The sequence below is a fragment of the Pteropus alecto genome, unplaced genomic scaffold (genome assembly GCF_000325575.1).
Source record: "Pteropus alecto unplaced genomic scaffold, ASM32557v1 scaffold459, whole genome shotgun sequence".
In the NCBI taxonomy this organism is placed as follows: Eukaryota; Metazoa; Chordata; class Mammalia; order Chiroptera; family Pteropodidae; genus Pteropus; species Pteropus alecto.
Window position 1 is genome coordinate 351,565 of NW_006442483.1, and position 8,601 is coordinate 360,165.

At 38.2% G+C, this 8,601-nt stretch overlaps 1 pseudogene; it reads right to left on the reverse strand.

Moving 5' to 3' along the window:
* Window positions 1-326: 326 nt before the first annotated feature.
* Window positions 327-1,522, reverse strand: LOC102889934 (annotated as a pseudogene).
* Window positions 1,523-8,601: the final 7,079 nt, after the last annotated feature.

An 8,601-nucleotide genomic window follows, 5' to 3' on the forward strand; every position in this document is an offset into this window, starting at 1 on the left:
TCTTCTTTTTTCAGAGTACAACATTATTTAATGGTCAGAAACAGTTGTGCAGTGTCACAGTCAGGTACAGAAGCTGTGTTGGAGGACAGGACCCAATCCTTTTATATACTGGACAAAATAGTATTGGACATGAGCTGGCATGTAGCTAGGGCCATGTCTGCATCCCTGTGGCCCGAAGAGAAACCACCATCTAATATTATACAGCTACCACTCTAGTCATCAGAGAAAGAATATAAACCCTAAATGCAAGAAGAACCCCTTATCCCCAGTGTCAAATGTGATGGGAATATGAGAGTTATAATTAAGGGGAAAACCTATGTAATCTGTTAACAGAGTTCAAAAGAGTAGGCATTACTTCTGTTCTCCACTTCCCAAAGGATCTCACTTTCCAGCTTCTTCATCTGTTCATCAATGTTGGCAAAATTCCCCTCATCTGTGGATAGGTTTTCATGCATGGTTGTCTGCACCTGGTCAAGAAGGTGGTGTTATCTTTGACGAAACTAACAATAATTTGTTGTGGGATATCCAAGTATGTCTGTCAAGAGCTGACCAAACTATGGTTTGCTCATGCAGCCACTTGATGATGACAAGTTTCTGTACCAGCTCAGGAAGGGTAGAGGCAATGGAGCTTCAACATTGTTTGGTTTCATATTGCTTGCACACTTTATTTTGTGTATCTGCATCTGCTACAGAAGCTTTATGATTGGCAATCTCATTCACCTTGATGAATACACTCGGTAGCTGAGCCTACACTTGGTCCAAAACTGTAAGGTACAGGGATCCTCACCTTTGCCTACAACAGCTCTATAGACTCCATAAGGCAGGCTCCCTGTAGATTTGCAGTAAGGGGATTGAGCATCTTGATCATAGTGTACAGTTCCTTCCAGCTGTTAGGCACTCCTCAGGTTCTGCAAATTTGGCAGCTTGGGAGATTTTGTCCTGCTCAGGTCAAAAATGTAGTTCATAAGTGACAACACTACTATCTGGGTCCCACTTGTGGTCTCTCCCCATGAACCAGCTCCTTTACTGTTCTTTGTTGCTTCCAGCTGCAGCAGCAGACACTTAGAGATCTGTTGGGGTCATTACGATTGATAGCTGCATCTGTTCCCAGCAGCTTCTCCAGGTGGGAAGCAACCAGACACTGCTTCAGGGATGTCAGCTATTTAGCCAGCACAACAGTGTTCAGCTTCTTCTAAGTGGCCGACTCCTTCACTGTTGTCTTGATTTTCTCAACTTCAGTTGTCAGCTGTTGGACCTCATGAAGTATTGGCTGATACTTCTACTAGGGTATCTCCTTCACTCCCAGACCCTTTCCAAGCATCTTTTATTCTCTGGATTCATATCCGGTCCTTTTGTTTTTCCAATATAATCTAAGAAATCAAGTTCTTTGTCCCCACTCTCTTGTCTTTGAATTTGTCATATGCAGCATTGGCACTGACAATGATTTCCTCCACACTTGTGCTCATCGACTACTCTGCATCAAACTCTGATCATCCTCAAGTTGGCCACTGGTTTCAAACATCTGGCTCATTCCTGATAGTTCAGGAAGGTAAGCACATTTAGGGTCTGCCGTGGTGGTGGCAGGCTGAGTTAGGGCCCAGAGCCTCAGCGGAGCCAGGCCCAGTGTTCTGGCAGGGGAGAGGCTGGATTCAAGTCCCAGGTTAAGGCAGCAGCAAAAGTCATTTACAGTTCTTGAATAAATTTTCTTCAGACTATTGCAATCTTTCGTAGATTATCAGTGCTAGTTAAAAACTATACCATAACCACCAATTCTTACTTGTACAGAGCCTCAAGTTTAGCCAGTATTAAGATTTTAGGACAGTTTTAAGTCTATACTGGGTATGCCCACAGCCCTGAGTATGTGCATACCACTATGCATGTACGTGGTATTCTAGTATCCCAGAAATGTGTTGGAGTTTTTCAAAAGCCCTTTTGGACATCTCATTCTCCAGCTTTTCCTTTTAAGTTTCATTATTGTTGTTGTGTTGTTAGCTTGTTGTTTGCCCCAACTATTATTTCCACCTCAGGCAGCTGTGATATTAAATAATTACCACTGAATATTTTTAGAAATATGCTTAGCAAAAAAAAAAAAAAAAGTGTTCATATTGAGTGAGCTCTGATTCAGGTCATGCAAACAAGCTTTGCAAGTGAAGTCTCTAGGGAACTGTGGACTTTTTAGGGACAATTCTTTAAAAATGGCCCTTTGAAGAGCTCCAATCTAATTCTGATTCTTCTAGTGCCTGCTAGGCTATTGGTTTTCAAACTAGCACGTACCTTTAAAAATGGAGGTAGAAATAGGGCAAGATAAAATGCTATAAAAGACATTTTTCTTACCGATATTTTGCTGTTAATCTTGAATTAATGTTCTTCAATTGTTGCAAGTCTGAGAGTTCTGAGAATGTGTTCTTCTTGTTTGTACAAAGTACAGATTTTTCAGAGTTCTTTGCTCTGCCATTTTCTATGATGTCACTTAGCATATGTATTTTACTCCTCACCAGAGTACTTTAAAGCATAACATTCAATTCCTGCATTTATCATTTCTATCTTACATGTATTAGTTTTATCTTGCTGTGTAACTTACAGCAACGGAAGTGTATTATCTCATAGTTCTATAGGTCAGAAATCTGGCATGGCTCTACTGTGTTCTCAGCCTAGAGTCGCACAAGGCCAAAATCAAGGTTTTGGCTGGAATGTGCTTTATTTGTAGTTTCTGGGGAATAATCCACTTCAGAGTTCTTTCAAGAATTGGCTGAAATCAGTTCCTTGTTGTTTTAGGACCAATATTCCTGTTTTCTAGCTGGTTAGCTGGTTGTCAGGCAGAAGCCTCTCTCAGCAACTAAAAGTTGTCAACATTCCTTGGAATGTACATGGTTTCTCTATCTTTAAACTCACAATGACAAATAAAATTTCCCTTATATTTTGAATCTCTGCCTTCATATTTTTCGATCAGTCTTATAAATCCATCTGCTCATATTATTAGATTAGGCTCACCCTGATAATTTCCCTATTTTAACTGTAACACAGATATTGCTATCTATATCTATATCTACAGATATAATAACTGAATCAATTATGGGAATAATATTATATGGGCATGGGATCTTGGTTGGCCATTTTTAGAATTCTACCTACTAAACTCTCTAATTCAGAAGGTAATATACAGGTGTATACCATGAAAATGTGATACACTTAGGCACCTGAAGACTGCAGCAGGCACTTAGACTATGTCTTTTCATATTTTTAGCCTTAGTAGCTAACATAATATCAGTCCCAAAGTAGAATAATCTTAAGTGTTTGCTAAATGAATTAAACCCTTGACATGATAATAAGGAAAGCAAGATCTATAAAATAAAGGGGTAATGAAATTAATTAATAACTATAAGTAAATGAAAAATATGGTTAGGTACCCATGTTTTTACCATAGCTAGAAATCAAACAAATGAGTGTTCTATTTTATACAATATAAAAATAAGTGCTAGTGAATATGTAATTTGAGCACATAGCTTAGGTAGCTAAATTTTTATACAAGAAGTTGAAAATAAATTTAGCATAATTTTGTTCATCATTCAGCAAGGCAATACTACAAATTTTAATATTTTTTCCAAGTTGTGTATTATTATATGAACCATTTAACAATGACACTCTTAAAAATTCTACTTTTGTCATCTCTGCTTAGAAGTTTTTCTTAACTGCCAAATTTATAGATGTTATAACAAAACTTGCTTTTTGTTTTGTAAGAATTCAATTATTTACTAACATACTCTGGTTTAAAAATTTGTAATAATTTTACTCATATTTGTAATCTTTCTAAATAAGTTTATTTTTATAGTACCTGCCCCCACATAGGAAGCACATATATATGAAGCAGAATATTCTATTACATTTCTGAAAACAAAAAAGTACCCCCTAAAAAACTACCCAAAGCACATGCAGAACATATACATGTATACACATCTCATTGAATGCTGTGATTTGCTGCCCCTAACCTCTTCCTTTCTTCTAGATCTGAAAAATTTATTCTTCCAGTTGCTCTGAGCATTGGTGTCCAACAGCTCTCAACTGTATTCCTTTACAGAACTTATCCTAGCCTAAAATGAGCTTCCATGCTCATGATTACTACCCTTACCAGAGGGCAGCCAGCATTCAATGGATGATTGATGAAAGAATATAAAAATCTGGTTTCTCTCCTCTCAATTCAGAACAGTTTTGAAAAGCCATACCAATTCCAAAGCTCCCCATGGGTCCATCTGAGCCCTTTGTTGTAACCACTTTAATGTTCTCTCTCGCCTAATCCTGCTTCCTTAATTCCCTGATATATGTTGTTTTAGAGAGCATACTGAAATAAACTCTCTGCATCCAAAGAACCATTTTAAAATTTTCTTCCCAATAACCTAACCTGTAACACCCCTATAGATATCTCAGTCATCACCAAATTACTGTTACAATTTAAAATTTTTCCATGTAATTTTGTTGTATAAGCTATCTTATATGTTGAGTGGGAATGTAGTTCCCATAACAATTTTAACTCAAATTAAGCAGATTAAGTCCATGTCTACAATAAAGTAATAGGTGAAAAAACAAAAATAATCCATTATCTAAGTATACTAAAAAAATAAACTGCATGAAAAATTAAATATAATATAATTAGCATGTAGATAACTAGAGACAGTTTTAAAATTTCACCATAAATGCAAATTCTCAAGAAATGTACAAATATGGAAAAATGAAAAAGTAGAAGCAAAATATATTACATTAATTTTCTATGCATTGCCCTATTATCATTAAGATCATCCTGATTCCTTACTCACTTGATGCACTTCACTGGCAAATAGCCCATTAGTATTTTTCGATCAGCAATAACCTTGGCATTGCACATATTGTCTTTCATTTAAGTTCTTCACACATATGTGCTATTGTATCCATTCTATTATCTGACAGTAGGTTGATTTAGTGATGATCTATCATAGTTTATGTTGACCAGATATTATTATCTTTCCATTCATCCAATTTTCCTAACAGTGGTTACCACTTTATATTAATTCAATCCCAATGCCTTCCCATGCTTTTCTTTACATGTTAACGTGTAAATAATTTTCTATTATCAAAAATCCTCACTGACCTGTGGTCAGGATGGTGGAGTATGTAAATACTGTGCTTGTCTCCTCTCACAACCGCATCAAAATTACAATGAAACTACAGAACAGCAATCATTCGGAGTCACCTGAAGACTAGCTGAACAGAATTCCTACAACTGGGGACATACAGAAGAGGCCACTTTAAGACTTGCAGAAGAGACAGAAAACTGAATGGACTGGTCCCATACTCACGTGTAGTAGTTGGGAAACAGGAGAAATATCTCTACTGTGGAGATTTCCCCGGGAGGTATGTGGGGTCCTGGTCCCACACCAGCCTCCCAAAGCCAGAGTTCCAGTACCAGGAAGAGAAGTCCCCACAATTTCTGACTGTGAAAACCAGCAGAGATTGTGGCAGGGCCCCTCCCAAGAGACCATAGGGTGGTCACGTCCAGTGGCCTGATTAGGTTTGAGCTGGAGCACAACCCAGGGCCACATCTGAAGATGACACACCTAAAGGGAAGACTGGACAGGCACCAGAGCTGTGTTAAAGAGAATTCTGTTCTGTAGAGTCAGCCCCTGTATGACAACTCTTCCACTGTGGTCACCAGCTAGTACTCATTACAAATCAGCCAGAGGGTCAATTCCTCCCACTAATGTGCAAACAGCAACCAAGGCTCAACTACAACAGGAGGGCACGCACAACCCATACAAGAGACACACCTGGAGTACACAGCTCAGGTGACCAGAGAAGACTATGCCACTGAGTCCCATGGAACACCTACTATATAAGGCTACTTTCCTTAGACAGGGAAACAAAGGAGCCTTGCTTGATACATAGAAACAAACACAGAGAGAAGGTGAATGGAGAGACAGAGAAATATGTCCCAAATGAAAGAACAGAACAAAGCTCCAGAAAAAGAACTCAAAAAAAGGAGATAAGCGATCTACCAAATGCAGAGTTCAAAATACGGATTATAAGGATACTCAATGATCTCAGTGAGAACTTCAACAAAGACCTAGGAAACATAAAGTGGATATAGTAAACATAAAAAAAAATAACCAGTCAGAATTGAAGACTACAATAACTGAAATGAAGAATACCTTAAGAGAAAATTATAGTAGATTAGACGAAGCAGAGAATTGAATCAGTGATTTAGAAGATAAAGTATCGGCAAACACTCAATCAGAAGAGAAAAAAAATAAAAAAAAATAATCTTAGTTTCAGGGGCCTATGGAACAGCATCAAGCATACAAACATTAGCATCATAGAGATACCAGAAGAGAGAGAGCAAATAATTGAAGACTTATTTAAAGAAATAAGAATAGAAGACTGTCCTACCTTGGCAAAAGAAATAGACTGTATGTGAAGTGAAGAGTCCCAAACAAGATAAACCCAAAAGGACTCACACCAATATACATCATAATTAAAATGTCAAAGGTTAAAGACAAAGAGAGAATCTTAAAAGTAACAAAAGAAAACAGTTATCTACAAGAGAACTCTGATAAGATTGTCAGCTGATTTCTCAACTGACAAAATTTGCAGGCCAGAAGGGATTGGCAGGAATTATTCAAAGTGATGAAAAGAAAATACCAACAATTAAGGTTCCTCCACCAAAGAAAGCTATCTGAAGTGAGTCCTTGTAAGAAGCATATGTCTTGTCTTGTTTTCTTATCCATTCAGCCACTCTATCTTTTGGTTGGAGTACTTAATTCTTTTTCCATTTGAGGTACTTGTTGATAGGAATGCAGTTATTACCATTTTTATTCATGTTTTGAATACATGCTTTTTTTTTTTTTTTCTTTGTAAAAAAGTCCCTCCAACAATTCTTGTGATACTGGCTTGGCATTGATACTTTCCCTTAGTTTATTTTTGTCTTGGAAACTCCTTATCTGTCCTTTGTCTCTAAATGATAGCTTTGCTAGATAAAGTATTATTGTCTATAGATCTTGGGTTTTCTTCATGTTGAGTATTTTGTGGCAAGCCCTTCTTTCCTGCATAGTGTCTTTTGAGAAATCAATTGCCAATCTCACAGGTGCTCCCTTGTAGGTAACTAACTGCTTTTCTCTTGCTGCTTTTAAGATTCTCTATATGTATTTAACCTTTGGCATTTTAATTATGATGTGTCTTGGTTTGGGTCTCTTTAGGGCCCTTTTTTTGGTACTCTCTGAGCTTCCTGGGTTGTATGTCTATTTCCTTCACCAAGTTACAGAAGTATTCCACTATTACTTCTTCAAATAGCTCTTTAATGTCTTGCTGTCATTCAGGTACCCCTATGATGTGGATATTTTTACATTTAATTTTGTCCCATAGGCTCCTTAAATTATTATTTAGCCTTGGCTTCTTTTTTCTTACTGTTCTGATCCAGTATCCTTGGCTTCCCCATCCTCTATTTCAGTGGTCTGATCCTATTCTTTATCCACTCTGTTTATTTCCTTTAAAATACTCTTCATCTCAAATAATGTGTTACCTTTTATACTTTCCACTTTCATTTTTATATTTTTTATCTCTTTGTTAAAGTTATCACTGAATTCATTTACACTTCCTCTAAGTTCATTGAGCATCTTTATAACCAGTGTTTTGAACTCTGCATCTGTGAGATTGCTTGACTCCATTTCCAAATCTCTGTTCTGTTCTCTCAAATGATTTTTGCTTCTTTGTCTTCCCATTTTGGCTGCCTTTCTGTGTCTGTTTCTATATACTAAGCAAAGCTTCTAAATCTGGTCTTATTAGTGTGGCTTTGTGTATTGGGTGTCCATTGGCACAATTCTGAGAACGGTTCAGCTTACGGCCAAATTTAGCTCTAGCCTGTATCCCTCTAGGGCCACCTGTTAAGATTCAGCAAGCAATTCGCAGATGCTATGCTTAAGTTGCCTCAAGAAACCACACCAGAAACCGAGGCAAGCTGCCACCCATGTGAGTCTTGGCATTACTCAGCAAGGAGCACCAGACTTGCTGAGGACACAACTGGATGTGGCTTCAATAGGGCCGTGAGTTGAGGGAGGTGGAGTTTCAGGGACTCCTCTAGGCCGAGAGACCTCTCTTATCTAGTTCTATGACGTTTCAGCTATGCAACGCCTCATCCACACACTTGGGAGCAAGGAGGGATCAACAGAGGAATAACGGATACCGCTGGCACTTCAGCCCAGGAGAGAGCCTCACATCTGTGTCTCATTCCAACAGCTCTTTGTCCCTGGTTTCCCCCATGCATCCAACCCAGTGCTGGTGTTCAGATGAACAGGTCCATCACCTTGAAAGTCTGCTCACAGACACTTGTCCCACTCAGCCACTCGGGACTGGGCAGCCTCATGTCTTTGCCCCTTCCTACCTTCTACAATTGCAGGTTGATTATTTCTCTCCCTAGTTGTAGTGCTTCTGTTCATCTAGATCTCAGGCAACTTTGCTTGCTGTTTGTTCCGTGTTTCTGTCACGCTTTGATTTTTTCACAAGACGGACAAACAAAGCCTCTATCATATACGCCATTTTTCCTGTCCATTATTAAGAGTTTTAAAATAAACGTTTAAAATG